Source organism: Prionailurus viverrinus, chromosome B4 (assembly GCF_022837055.1).
Source record: "Prionailurus viverrinus isolate Anna chromosome B4, UM_Priviv_1.0, whole genome shotgun sequence".
Lineage (NCBI taxonomy): Eukaryota > Metazoa > Chordata > Mammalia > Carnivora > Felidae > Prionailurus > Prionailurus viverrinus.
This window is the reverse complement of record NC_062567.1, coordinates 37,391,424-37,406,798: the sequence shown is the minus strand read 5'-3', so window position 1 is coordinate 37,406,798 and position 15,375 is coordinate 37,391,424. Positions and strand designations below refer to the sequence as shown.

Here is a 15,375-nt window from a genome sequence, read left to right as displayed (position 1 = left end):
CAGGCACTCCAGGAAGTCCTCGGTCAACATGCCACTGCAGGTGGGCAGGCGAGAGGAGAGCTTCAGGACAGGTGTCCCTGGTCTGTGGTCGGCTGGCAAAAAACCCCAAACTAGTGGGGGAGCCGGAAGAGGCATAAGGCTAGGCGAACGGGATAAGAAAATCTAACTACCCACACATCTGCTGGGAGAACAAATCCAGCTCGACACAGATCCAAGAGGTTTCTAAGTAATAGGGAGAGTAATTGTGCTATGCAGTGCACAGATAGAATCAACTGGAAAAGCTGCCGGCCAGGTTCTGAAGTGGAACAGATAAACTGATAAGGAGGGCTAGCCCAAGAGAGAAGCATGGAGAAGCATGCACACGCAGCTGGATCGGGACGTGGGGAGAAGTCCACACTCTTTAAAATAGTAGGTGACCAAGGGGAGGGGAGAGAGAAGAAAAACACTCAAAGGGAGGAGGGAGCTGGTAACAGGGACTGGAAAGGAAGTCACCAGCAAGTCACACACAGCCGTGCGAACACGCTCCTGACAGACTTTATGAATTAAGTCAAAACCATATGGACACAGATGTTAAGAATGACAGTCTGTTTATCCATCTTAAAACTTATTTAATAAATCGCCATTTATTAAGAGCTTCCTGTGTGCCAGGAATTGTCTGCAGCACTTTACAGGATTCAGCTGTTTCATCCTCACACAATCTGATGAGGTAGTTCGATTATTAGCCCCATTTTACAGGAGAGGAAATTGGGGATGACAGGTGGGCAAGGTATCTTGCTCAGGTCATCCCACTAGTAAGTGATGAGGCTGGCCTGGCTCCTGCACCCCGCTTCTTTGGTGGTAGGTGGGGTGGGGACAGAAGACAAGAGGAGCAATCCAAAATTAGATTAAGACCACACATATGCCCGAAAGATCAAGCTAACAGAGCAAAGGGTAGGTGACAGTCTTTCCCATAATTCAAACTGTTCTTCACTAGTGCTGCTCCTGGGGGCAGGAGCCAGTGATGTAGGGACATGGGGCCTGGGCGAGGATCCCCTCTGCTGCTCTGTGATAGGCAACAGCTCAGATCCCTCTAGGAGCTAATAAACCTTTTAAAAATCACCACTATTTAGGGGCACCTGGGTCGCTCAGTTAAGCATCTAACTAAGCGTCTGACTTCGGCTCAGGTCATGATCTCACAGTTTGTGAGTTTGAGCCTCACATCGGGCTCTGCATGGAAAACTCCGAGCTTGGAGCCCGCTTCAGATTCTGTGTCTCCCTCTCTCTCTGTCCCTCCCCTGCTTGCAATCTCTCTCTCTCTCTCTCTCTCTCTCTCTCTCTCAAAAAAATAAACATTAAAAACAATTTTTTTTTAATCACCACCATTTAAAAAAGTTATCATCTTGGGGCACCTGGGAGGCTTAGTTGGTTGAGTGTCCACTTTGGCTCAAGTCATGATCTCATGGTTTGTGGGTTCGAGTCCCATATCAGGCTCTCTGCTGTCAGCACAGAGTCTATGTCAGATCTTCTGTCCCCCTCTCTCTCTCTGCCCCTCCTCTGCTCATGCACTCTCTCTCTCTCAAAAATAAACAATAAAAAAATAAGTTAAAAAAATTAAAAATTTTAACATCTTTAAGCTGAGAAAGATAACTTCTAGAAATCTATTCTAAGAAAATAAACAGATATGCGTATAAAAATCTACATAAAAACATAAAAATATGGTTAACTGTGGCATAAAAACAGTGGCTAAAATGAAAACACACCACAGCAATGAAATGGTTCAGGTACAGTGCATGATGGACTATTATACAGGGAAAATCATCTTACAAAGGATACTTCAAGACATGGGGAAATACATACAATATGTAGAGGTGAAAAAATGCCACTTAAAAATAGTTTATAAGGTGTGAAGAGCTCCCTTACTAAGAAGAAGAAACATACACACAGAGATACATTAACACACACACACACACACACACACACACACACACAGAAAGAACTGCAAGGGATATATACTAAAAATTGTCTTCCTCATTTATCCTAACATTTTCCTAATTCTCTGTAGTTCACATGCATTGGAACAGGTACTTATTTCACAATCAGAAGACAATGTTGTATGTTATAACTACTTCTGGGAGGGTCCCAAAGCTTTAGCTGTCATTTTTAGCTGTCTGTCTGATGAGACTTTCCACCGACCAGGTGCACCAAGGAATTCCAAGCAGCCTCAATCAACTCCATGGTACTTTTTTGGCCCTGATCTTAATTTAGAGAAAAAAACAGAAATTATGAATTAAGGAGATAATTGTTTTGTGTTTCTAATTAGATAAAAGAACTATAAATATGTTAACAATACCTGCTGATTTAATAGGGACTCAATGAAGGATCATGTTCAGGAGGTCAAGTGGGATGAGGGTGTCTATGTGGCGGGAGACTGTTGCTTACTGCATCTAGTAAATGACAGATGTGCTGTTTATTCAGCTACAATGAAAGGTGCTAGAGGCGGGGAGAACAGAAGGGAAATTATCTATAAATAAACAAGAAGGCAGTGTGATGTAGTGGCTAGGAACACAGACTCTAGAATCAGAAGAGTGATTCTAAGCTTGGTGCCACTGCTTCTGAGCCATTTAACCTTAGGTGAGTTATGTGGTAATTTCAGAAATAGTTACTGAACAACTATCATCTGCCATGTCATATTCCAGGTCTTGGAGATAGAGCAGTGAAGCAAGGATACAAAAATGCCCTGTTCCACATGGAATTTACTTATAATTGGGGAAAAAAGATAATACATTAGGGAAAGCAAGGAAAATACATAGTTTCTCAGATGATCTTAGGAGCAATGAAGAGAAACCTGTCTAAGCCTCAGCAGCCTTGTCTACAAAATGGTGTGGTGATATTCAAATAGTTATTCCATTGAGTACTTGTGAGAATTCATAAGATCACACATATGGCACTGAACACGATTCCCACTTTAACAAATATTAACAATTACCACTATTTTGAGATTAAAGGAGCCAAATTTACTCCTCTTGTCTGAGTGATGACACAGGGAATGATAAGAAATGGTTGCAACCACTCAGAAACTGCAGAAGCAAAGGGGATTCATCCCGAGCGATGGAGGAAACATTAAACCATCATCACTGTAATAGGGTCTTGAGTTTCTTAGTGACCGAAACAAAGAGCAAAATTTTTCTCACTTGGGGTTTATCCAAATCCAGAAGAAGTCAGAGGAATCCCTGATCACTTCTATCATCATTTAATACAGATAATATCTGCCCTTTGGTTTCTCCCACTTCAGGATTTAACAGAAGGCACACAACCCAGGGAACTTCACCTGCTCCCATGCTGGTCTGCCATCATTTCTTCCCCATGTCTAAGGATGGCAGAGGCCAAGAGGAAAGGAGGTCTGTTGCTCCTTTAAGTCCACATGGCCATTTGGGAGTCATGAGATTGGTCGAACACTTCAGTGGAGTTCGCCCAAAGCCAGGTGGAGCCAGATTACAGACCACAGTACAGATTTCCATCCAGACTTTGGGAATGAGCTCCCAGAATACAGGGGTGCTTCTGATCCATGCCCCAACCACTCGGCCAATGGCCAGTGAAGAAGGAAAGAAATCGTGCCCTGGCTAGGCAGGAGGAAAAGCTTTCCAGAAGTCTATTTTACAAGCTTTGGATTCTAGCCTCCTGGAAAGGAGAAAAGTCATCAGAAGTTAGAAGACGGCACAAAGAGATGTGTGTGTTTGTATGTACACGTCCCAGCATATGCATGTGCAAGAATGTTTTAAGTAACTAAATGCACAGCTTAAACCAGATGGATTATCCTGAAGTTTCACAGACCAGTAGCTTATTTTGGGTGGACCTCAGAGGAGCTAAGTGATTTGTTTGCACTTGACATCAGAGAGGATACTTGTTGTTAGTGCTTTTCCTCTTCTCTGTGAAGTCAGGTTTGGCAGAGCTCTGGCTCTAACTCAGGACTCAGAAGTACTAGGATTTTCCCCGAGGCCCCACTGCTATGTCCTTCCTTTCCCGGGACTGGGGTGACAACATGCACCTAGTGTGCAACACAGAGAAACACTTCGGGAACACTGAACCTCAAACACTACAACCTATAAAGCAGAACCCTGTGAGCTGGTGCATTGTGTTAAACTAGGAACAGATGAAGACCCCAGGAGGGGTTTCCAGAAAGTTCAAAGAACGCTCTAAGGGGGGAAATAATGCAAACCAAAAACAGAAAAAGGGAAGGGAAGCCATAAGGGGATGCAATAGGCCCTTTCCCCCAAACCACACTGCCCAAGAGAGAAGAAGGTACCCTGAGACACAGCTTTTATTACTACTTTGCATAAGCTCTCTCTTTCAGGCACATTGGTCAAACCCTAAACACTCCATGCTTTTCCCCACCTCTGTGCCTCTGACTGTGCCATCCACATCTACTGCCCGGAAAATTCTCTTGCCTGATCCAGGGGTCTCCTCAATCGCCTACCAAAAGTCTTTAGAGCTCTAACTGCCCTCTGTGTGCAAAATGCCCATTGCCTTAAGCCTTTCTCTTGAGTTTTATTTAGTCGAAGATGTCTTATTTCCCTAGATGTACTATATGTTCTTAGAGGTGGGGAACCACACATTTTTGTACTGCCCACAGCACAGGACACAATACCTTACCATATCAGGCACTCAGTAGCTCACTGCCGAATGAGTGGTTTTTTTAGAATCAGAATTTATGCCCATTAGGTCACTGAGTAGAGTTCATTTTTCAGAGGAGAGAAATGAAGCATACTGAACATTCTGACTTCTTTTCTTTCTCTTGTGCTCCTGATGGTGGCACACACGGCAATCGGGCATGGAAAGCAAGCTCTTTCCTGGGGGGACTTCCAGAACCCCACAAGAACAACGGCATTGGGGCTCTGACTGTCCCTTCTTCCATCACAGCTTTCCTCCCCTCACCCTCCACTGCTCGTCCATCAGCAAATCCTGCCAGTCCTGCTCCCCAAACAGATACCTAATCTTCTGGCTCCCTCACATCTCACTCATGACCACCCATGTCCAGGCCACCATTCTCTTTGACCCACGGTGCTGTCATCTGATGGTCTCACGGCCTCCCCAGCCTGCCCTCCAACAAGTAGGAGAGGAACCTTTTAAAAAGGTTAGCCAGATGACATTATTCCCTGCTCAAACTCTCCCCCAGTGGCTTTCCACCATACTTGAAGGGGAAAAAACTCTGGCTTCCCGACACATTTGTTGGGGGCATGGGGACATCCTGGCTTCTCATTACACGCTTCAACTCATTACACAAATAAACTCTGTAAATGGCCCATGAGGTCCTACACAATCTAGCCGGCCTCTCTTGCTCTCTGTCCCAGCCACACAAACCCTTCCTGCTGTGTCTTGAACACAGCAATCCAAAATCCCCTCTCCCACTGTGTAACATCACTTTGTTTTATTGTCCATCCTGGCCCTGATCCCCATAGGAAAATGTCATTTTTCGAAGTATTTCTATGCTTGTTTGTCTCAGCATTTATGGATTGTCTCCATTGGAATGTAAGCTCTGTGAAGGCAGAGAGTTAATCTTTTCCATTGACTGATCTATCTACCACATCTGGAACAGTGCCTAGCATATAGCAGGTGTTCACTAAATATTTTTGGATGGAAAAATCTTTCAGGATACTGATGTAAGAATTATTTGCCAACAGAGCTCTTCCAAATGTCAATATTAATGCCAAGAGAGATTCCTAGAGATCAGAAATTGAAAGCCATGATTTTATAGCCCTGGCCAATCCGCCTGCTTTTTAAAGTTATCTAGTTGAAATTTCTCATGGAAAAAAATAGAAGGCTTTTAAAAATTACCACAAACCTTCCCACAAAGATGTGTTCAGCAAAGATAGATCCTGCAGCGCTGAAAAGAGTCTTGCCAAATTCTGTTACCCATTGTGCTGCTGTAGGTTTGCCTGGGGTTCAGTTCAGTGTAACCAACATTTCTGGAACACTGGAATTAGTCCTGGTGAATATAAAGATGATTAGAATAAGGCTGTTACCAGCAAAAAGCATACAGATACACAGGAGAGACAGACACATGAGCAACATATTTTCATGGGACATGTAGTAAGGCTGTAAATGGTAAGCCAGAGATCTGTTTTGGGCTTCAGGGAAGGTTTCCTGCATGAGCACCTGTAACAGTCTGCCAGGCAAACAAAGGTGAAAGAAATCCTAAGCTTTGGGAAAAACATAAACAAAAGTATGGCTGTGAAAACCCTGTGGAGGCAGACAGAGTATGTCATGGAGGGACAAGCAGTCGTATTCCAGGAGCTTTGACTGTATTTGTTGTGTGATGGAGACAGCCTTCTATTGCACCTTATTTATTTAAACATACACGTGTTAGGTGGCTTGGGGTGTGCTGACACTTTTCTTCCATAATCACCAAAATTGTCCATCAACAAAAGTCCCGGCTAATGTGGGAAACAAAGAAAAGAGAGGCAAGACAATGGCTGAGACATCTGAAGTTCACTCAAAAGTTGATCTAACAATTAGATCAAAGGGTACAGTAAAAGAATTTCACTAATGAAATTATATATTTCTTACAAAAAGGTATGTAGCTTTATTGAAAGGATGGACAAATGGAAGCCAGATAGACAACAACTGTAGTTCTGAACAGAGAGGATGCAGCGTAGGTGGGCAGCCCATGAGGTTGGGTGTCAGAGATATCTTGCTTCTTTCTGATCAAGGCTCCATTGGGCAAGCCGCTTTATTTCTCTTGAGTCTCAGTTTCTCCATCTGTAAAATGGGGGAAATTACGGCTGTCTTATCGAGTTGCTATGGGGACTGGGATTGTACCTAGCACAGTGGATACCTGGTGTCATATCCCCATATGCAAATAAATCCTGAACAAAATTATCACATTAAAAACCCTCCTCAGGGGTCAGAAAATGGTTATCTAATTGTCTAGGGTTTAAGGATTTGAATCTTTGCCATTTTGGAGAATCCTAAGCCCTTCATTGTTTAACCTTGTGTTCAATTTAGAAAATGCAGGGAATTAAAAGTAAAAGGCTCACATAATTGGGAACCCCATTATACAGGGAAGGTCTGCACATTTTGACTCTATGAGGAGAGTCCAAAGGATCTTCATAGAGAAAAGCTAAGATCTGTGCTTGGGAAGGGAAGCTGAGCAGCAGACTAGCAGCCTTTCATCTGGAAGGCAAGCCCCAGGCTCCTGGTGCTGCACAGCACATGTGAGGCACAGGGGAGGACCCACCTATCAAACCTCCCCCAGCCTTCCTAAACTCCAAGCAGAATTCATTTCATGCTTGTCAACTCATGTAAAGGACCTGGTTGAATTGCTACCCAAAGATAAAGACCAGGGATGGTCTTGGCATAACCAGAGGCTCAGCAAGAGTCTTGTAGGAACATGCCAACCAGTCCTTTTCTGAATAGGATGCTCCATTGTGGTCTGCTTCTTTGTCACCTGTATCAGTCTGCATTTTGTGAACTGCTTCTCTCCTCCCTGGTGCAGAGTCTCCTAAGGAGGGGCTCTGCCCTGTAATTCAGCACAGGCACTGTGTGTATAGCCCAGCCCAAAAGAGACTGGCTTCTTCAGACTGTCCCTGTCTCCACTCACTTAAGAATCCTCATGTGCCTCACTGCTGTTTTCAGTTTGGACGTGATTTATTGATCATTTTAATGGATAATATGGGGAGTAAACGCTCAGTCCACAGGCCTGCACTCTGAGAACAGTTGCACCTCTGTTGAAAGGCTGGGCTCCCGAAGTTATTTATGCATATATATTAAGCATTCAGAGAACTTTGAGGGGAATCCCTTTCAAGATGGCAGACTGAGTACCCACTGCAATTCTCCTCTTGTATCAAATCCACGTATAGAACAGAAAATACATTAAAATAAATTTCTACCTGCCTGGGCTTGAAAACAAGCAGGGATACTTGGCCAGAAACTGTAAGGAATCCCTTTCAAAGAAGGTAAACATTCAGGAAGCCACAGACAACTTGAGAAGTTGACACCAAGCACAGAAGCCACATGCAAGGAATATCGTAGAATCTGCCACAGAAGATAAAGTGGCAATAAGAATAAATGACCCCCTTTCTGAGGAAAGCCAGCACCATGAAAAGAAAACAGCAAACTAGTACTGGGAAAACTCAAACCCAAGGAAGGAGTTAAAAGACGAATCAAAAAACTGAGCAAGAGGCATAATTCTTTGCAATACCATTTTTCTATTTTATGTATATAAAATAAATCAACAAAATGAATTACGGGCAAAACAAAATGCAATCAGAAAGGGACTGTGGATATTTCATAATCTCGAAACTATAAGGTGCTGCATCCACAAAATGAGACTAGGATGTTTCAAGGAGATTTTCACAATGAGAAGATAACTGAAAGGTCAGGGCCACTGCAGGAGGGAAGGTCATCCATGAGCTCTGCAACCAGACCCACACTGGTGCTAAGAAACTTGTGTTTTGCAGATACAGATGTGTCCTTGTGGAGGGAGTAGAACACTAGCAAGCGGCTGGACACAAATTGGGTGACTGGCCTCGCAGAAAGAGTGGGCAACCTGTACTGAAATAAACTCAAAATTCCTAGATGACATTCTGACTGCCTGGCGCATGTCCATTCTCAACTTTGTTTCTCCAGCTGCCCTTTCACAAATGGCGGTACCCTGAGCTTAGACCCTCAGACGGCATCATCAGAAAGAGGTAAAGGAGGATTCTTTCAAGCCACAGCTGGGACATTTCTTCCATTTCTTATGGTGCCATCTAAAGGCTACCTCCCAGAGTCCCAAGGCTGCAGAAACACCCCGGTGCTGCAGGTTCTTGCTCAGGAACATTGCCTGACTTGGAGGACAGCCATCTTTCAGACAGAACAATGTCCTATTAGCATAAGAATATACCTGTTTAAATCATAACAAATATTTGTAAAGTAATTTACAGCTTGCAAAACACTTTCCTGGGCATTATCTCATCTGAAATTCCGCATTAATTACGTTAAGTGGGGAGGGTGTATTATCCCAGTTTACAAAAGAGGAGACTAAGGCTCCAAAAGGTGGTGACTATTAGTGATTGACAGAAGCGGAAATAGAACTGGGTCCTCTTGCTTAAATGTTAGTTCTCAATATAGTTTGCAGTAATGAGGTTTACATTCCTTCACCATTCGCTCTAAGGCAGAAATAGCCTGAGGAGCATTTTCTCCTGAAACTCCTGTGCATAATCCTATGGGGAGGGGGAGACTGGAGGACCACTCTTACCTGCTCCTACTGTCAAATGTACTTAATATTCCTCAATACTAGTGTCAACTTTCTACTCAGTTCATGGTCCCTTATGAACATGATCTAGATTGGATTTGGGAAAACAATATAAATTGCCCAGAGTCCAGAAATAAATGCCTCAGCTCATCTCCTCTCTCCTTTGAAACATTACTGTCCCTTGATTAAAACAAAACAAAATAAAACACTGTTGAAGGTGATTGCTGTGCATATTTGGGGTGGGGGGATGGTGGCAGCTGCACATTGCCAAGAATGACTTCAGTTCCACACACAAGATACACAGAGAGAGAGGGCCCTGGGCTCTCTGCCTCCACTGCTCTTTGCAGGGCCTGTGTCTGGCTGTGACAGTGCAGTCCTTTAGCAGTGCCCTGTGCAGGCTGAGGCCTGTCCCCACCTCACTGCCCACTGCCGCAGATCAGGGTCACACCAATGTCTGACCTCCTTCCTTGAACCACCTTCCCAGTCTTCACATCTGGATAGCGTGGCTCACTCCACCTCATTATAGTTCCTAAACCACGCTCAGGCTACTCTGCTGTCGGGGAATCCCAAGTCCAAAATGCTTCCAGAAGCACACACTTAGCAATGGATGTTAGATGTCCAGCCCCAGCATGTCTGACAGCATACACGGTAATATCTTTTTGTAAATGAGAAACCCAGAGATTGCAATGATTCCAGATGGTCCACTTTACAATTCAGGAATATGTGGTTGGAAACGTAACTTTTTCAGACCTTATTAATTTTTTCAAACCTTGATTTTTAGCTTCCTTCTCTGACCCTCTGCAACCTGGCCCTCCTGCAAGCCCTGGCTTCCTAACAAGAAAATGTCAAGGGAGAGAACAACTATGTTCTTGGACACGGAAGCCATTGGTTAAAGCAGGGCCTCAGGCTGAGCCTCTTGGAAGCCTCATCCCAAGACTGGCACTTGGGCTGGATCCCACAGAGTGAGAGGGAAGAGAAGTGCTTACTTTCCCAATGAGCCATCAGTGCAGAAATCAGCAGCCCTGATCCACAGCTAAGCCTAGAGGAGGGCCTCTGAGTGGCATGCATATTCCCAGGGAGAACCAGTACAGGAAATCTGATCATTCAGAGACCACAAACCATTTTGCATCCTAAATGCACTGTGGAAACCTGGTATAATACCTGCTCCTGAGGGCTGTTGGGGGAAACTAATGAGATGACATATACCAAAGTGCCTGTACAGCATCACTGTCCTGGGAATGTTGGCCTTTCTTTCTCCTGCTCTGCACCATTCACCCTCAAAAACCCCTCCAGTGGATGGGGCATGGTGGTGCACTTCAGAATGTGCTGATTACCTGCGATCTGTCTCCTGATTGCCAGTTTCTGGGGAAATTTTGGATAGGTAGGGAGTAGGAGAGCTCAGCCCAAACTCACTAAACATCCTGAACTAGGTGAGAAGTCCACACAAGCACACTAAGGGTGAGGATGGGCACAGATGGGGCAGAGTGGGCTGCTTCTGTGAGCCAGGAGTTCTCAATCTTGGCTGCATGTTGGAATCCCCTGGCAAGCATTAAAAAATACAGATGCCTCTGTCTCAACTCTAGACATTCAACTTCAACTGGCCAGAATGTCATCCAGAACAACAACCGAGCCAAAGGGAAAGGATGTGCAAAGTGAGATGAGCACAGCGAGAATGTGGGCCTGTCTCTGTTGAACAAAGCCCTTTGAGATGACACCTGAGGTTCACTTGGGCTCCCTTTGGCTTGACCAAGGGGAGTTCTTGAATTCCCACACCCCAAGCTGCTGGACAGTACGCCCAGTGTCTGTCTGGGTCACTGTCACACACACTCTCCTAATAATAAGCTGAACAATGTGACCTTGCAAGTGACTCTCTGTACAGATCCAGTGCTGAGGAAAGTTGCAAAAACCTCTTGAAAGAGGTTCTGTGAAATTTGGTATTTTTAGGAGACTTTGAAACACACACACACACACACACACACACACACACACACACCCATAATAATCATGTATAGGTGGATCTGATGTTCAGGACCCAGGAACCTTGGCATCTGTTCACACTCCACCTTACACCTGTAAAAAGGTCTGCAATGCAAGCAGCCCCCTCTGGAGCAAGTCACTGTCACAGTTTCAGATTTTCTGGGGGTGCAACTCCAAAAGCCACCTTCTTTTTTGATTGTAAATGGAATCCAATTAAGATGGAAATGCATAGAGAAAGAAATGCTGCCAAGCACCCTCAACTCTGAACATTATGATCTCTTGCTTTAGTTCCTATTTCCCTACAGTCAGAGCCATGCCCATCAGTGCAATGCCCCCCATCTTCCCAGGCTGGGATCATCTCCTCCAGCCACCATAGTCAGAGTCACCAGGGACCAAATCAGGCTATGGCTCCTCCTCTGCATTACCATTCATTTGTTCGCTCACTCATTCATCCTTCCATCAATCCAACCAACAGTCAGGCTTTCATTGAACAGCTATATCGTAAGAGCCGTCTTCCACATTGCAGCCAGAGTGATCCTTTTTTGAAGCAAAAGCCTGACTGTGCCCTCTCCAGGGCTGACTCCAAGTCTTCAGTAGTGCCCCATCACTCTTGGGGTAAAGAGTGAGCCCCTGTGGGTTCCTGCCTATTCCACACCTCTTCTACACATCATCCCACGCTGGTCTGTGCACCACCTACCCTAGCTTCTTTCAGCTCTTCTGGCCCCTGTTACTCTCCCTCTGCAGCCTTTTCCCACCTGCTTCCTCACCTGGAACTCTCTTCCCCCTCATCTCCTCCTGCTTTCACAGATGCTTACAAATCACATCACAAGCCATCAGAGAGTCCCCCCACTAGTTGTCTGGCTCAAACTGATGATCTCCCTCCATCCTGGCCGCTCTTGGAGGAATTTTCCTTTCTATCTCTATTGTAGCCCCTGCTCACTATTTCTCTTGGGACAAGAGTCTCAGACATCCTTGTGCCTCCAGGAAAACACATGGAAAACAACCGGGATCTTTCTCCAAACCCTGAACATTTTTTTCTCTTTTTAGTAAAAAATTGGACCTTCTCGAATCGCCCTATCCTTGACTGTGCCTCTGACAAGTGGTCCCCCAAAAGACTCAGGACTTGCAGCAGACAGACGGTAACTTTATACAGCAGCCCCAAAAGGAGATGTAAATACTGAAGGGTGTGCTGGGAAGACATGTTCCCTATTCATACAAGAGCCAAAAAGGAAAAGGGAAATATCAGAGGATTACAGCAACAAGCTGAGGTCTCTCTGCCAGTAACCCAACCACATTCAGCTTGATTTCCTAGACTTGCTAATAGACCACAATCTAAAATATCTTTCTCTTATTCCCCTTACACACACACACACACACACACACCACAACACAAGAACATGAAATGAACTGAAGGTTTCCTTGGTGATTGTTTACATGCTAAGAAAAGAGGGAAGAAGAGTATGAGGGTAAGTGATGAAAACAACTTTTTCCCACTTTAATCCACAACCATCAAAACGTCACAGATACTTAAAACAAAAAACAAACACATGGCTCCTTTATAAAAGCAAAGGTAGGCTGAATTCTAGTGTGAGGGAATCCCACACTCGAGCTATGACCAGTGCTAGGGTACCCACACAGTTTCCTTTGGGGGAGAGATCTTTGACTCAAGAAGATAGATTTTCAGAAGGAAGGTCCAGGACAGAGATGGAGGGGAGGAATGTGGCAGACGCCTCATGAAGCCATTCACCTCTTCACATTTGTGTTTGTGTAGGACCCAAGATTCTTCCGGGAACTTCTCTCTCTCCCACTGTGTGTGGGGCTATCAGGACAGGCAGGGACACATATGGAGGTGCCCCTCCCTGCATGAGATCCAAGTGGGACTGTGGCATTGCTGCTTCCTGACAGGCTGGACAGCAGGGGCCACCTCTCAAAGTCATGCAAGCATGGCATGTAATGTAGACTCAGGGACGGGGTGGCCCTCAGACAGCAAGACTGGCAGCCCCAGGTCACAGCCCCTAGATCCCAGAACTCCCAGTTCAGAGCCAGGACACTAGGCACCTCCCTCAGGAGACTCTCATCGAACCCTGGAGTTGCTAACAGCAGAGCTGGTCATGCTGGTCCACATGTCTTTCCAATCACCCCAGCCTACAAGGACTCCTCCTTCCTCCAAACTCTCTAAGTCTCCGTGGCCCCTGCCACTAATGTGCCACTTCTCACACACACCCTGCACCCCTGCCCCCACCCATCTATTTCTCTGCAGTCTGTCCCAGACTCCCAAACAGACTGCAAGGCTCCTGAAGACGGGGCCCTGCCTTTCACCTCGTGGTGTTCCATCTGGTTCTTGCCTAGCATGGTGGCTAAGAAGAACCAGGTAAGGCAGGAGGCCCCCCAGAAAACAACACTTTTGTTAAGCAGGTAAGAAAAACATGGAACAGATGTGTTATGTTTTTTCTTAAAGGTCCCTCATAAATTCCCAAGAAATTACTAAATAAGGATTCACTGTCTATTCTCTTTCTCCTGGTATCTGGACCAATTAAAAACAGGATAGGAAAAAAAAATGCTGAGGAGCTCCCTGAGCAGGAGGGACTTGGAGGACAGAAGTGGACAGTAGATGGCAGTCTGTCCCTGTGGTCACAGAGACAATAACTAAGCACTGAGGCTACAGGGAGAACCAGAGAGCTAGGTTCAAGCAGATGCACCTCCCCTCTCCCCTGTCTGTGCAGACTGAAGCCAGGAGCTGGGAAATTTCTGGAAAGCACACCTGTGAGCACACACACTTACACATCTACCAAGCCCCAACACCTGTAGAACATGCACCTGCCCCAAACTCTCCCCACAAAGAACCCCGGGCATGCATCCGAATGGGCTCTGAGCACCCACTGCCAGAACCATGGCCTGGCATTGGGAACTCGGGGACAAGAAAACCACTGACCTACAGGAGGGAAGGCTGTGCCTGACCGAGAAGATTCCCGATCATCATTCAGGCTAAAAAACAGCACTCCAGTCAGGAGCCCTGCACTTGATCGCCCATCTTCACACTGCTCCTCCCTGGAGCATAAGGATGTAAGCCCTCCGTCTCCCTCACCAGCTCTGTATCCTCAAGGTCAGAGGTGTGGCATTCACCGCATCTTCTCCAACATCTGGCACAGGGCCTGCTCCTCAGCAGCCATCAATCCGATGTTTATTGAATAACCTTTCTACATGTACTTTCCAAGTGTCGAGAGATGGACTGTCCTAATTCGTGGGCAATGACAGCCGACTCGTCTGTGACCAAGAGCGCAAATTTGCAGAAGAGCTTGGCAGACTAAGACATGAGGGGAGTCTCTAAGGAGAGCAGAAACAGCCTTTCTCAGTGAGCAGGCAGGGAGCACCATGACCCCAGTCTTGGGACAGGCCAAAAGGAGACACGGAGAACACAGCTCGGGACCCTCGGCGAGGTACATCGCCTCTCTGAGCTGGCCCCTTAGCGCTGCAGTCTGGACTCACGGATGACCTCTCTTGCATTCATTCACCAACACATTTCTGTAGCAGACAGGGCTCAGGTGTTGGGGGACACAAAGATGAAAAGACCAGACCCTTTCTTCCCAGAGCTCACATTCTAGTGAAAGGTAAGAATGCAAATAAAACGCAGCCTGCTAAGTGCTATAACACAGGGAGGCTGGGGAGGGAGACACGGGGTCTCAGGAGAATACAAGGAGGCTTCCCAGAGAAGGCAAAGATGTGAGGGATGACTTCCATAGCCCTGGTGAAGAAGGAGGGGAGGGCATTCTAAAGACAGTATATATCCTCCAGGGCCGTCTCAAATTCAAGTAGAGAGTATACGTCTGCCACTTGTGACATTTAAGCCACATCCCCTTAGGCATCCATCCATCCAGGTTCTTCTACTAATCCCCATTCCCACCACAGAGGATGAGGTAGGAAAGGCTTTAGGGATCACTAAAGCTAGTAGTCCTCAACTCTCTCACTTAACACATGAGGAAAGTGAAACCTGGTGTGACTCGGGACCCCCTAAAATTGCACAGTTTCTGCTGGAGTAAGAGGGTGGAGTCTGGCCTTCTTGCACATAGCTCAGGATCCTTCTGATTTAGCTTACTGAATTCTGCTACCCACAAACTATTTTATCCCATATAAACCTTTCCCTATGCTCCCAACTTCCAATCCAAGATCTGCCACAAATCTGGCAAGCT

General features: G+C 45.8%; 1 protein-coding gene across 2 annotated transcripts in view; it reads right to left on the bottom strand.

Annotated features, from left to right (window-relative positions):
- NTF3 (neurotrophin 3) overlaps positions 1 to 15,375 on the bottom strand; it is a 67,985-nt gene that overhangs the window by 43,258 nt on the left and 9,352 nt on the right. The window contains exon 1 of one of the 2 annotated variants that reach the window (XM_047868653.1): positions 5,819 to 5,915. The exons of the other annotated variant lie outside the window; for it this stretch is intronic. The gene's annotated coding sequence lies outside the window, so the exon portion shown is untranslated. Of the gene's footprint in view, positions 1 to 5,818; positions 5,916 to 15,375 lie in introns of those variants that run through there. 2 annotated transcript variants of the gene reach the window in all.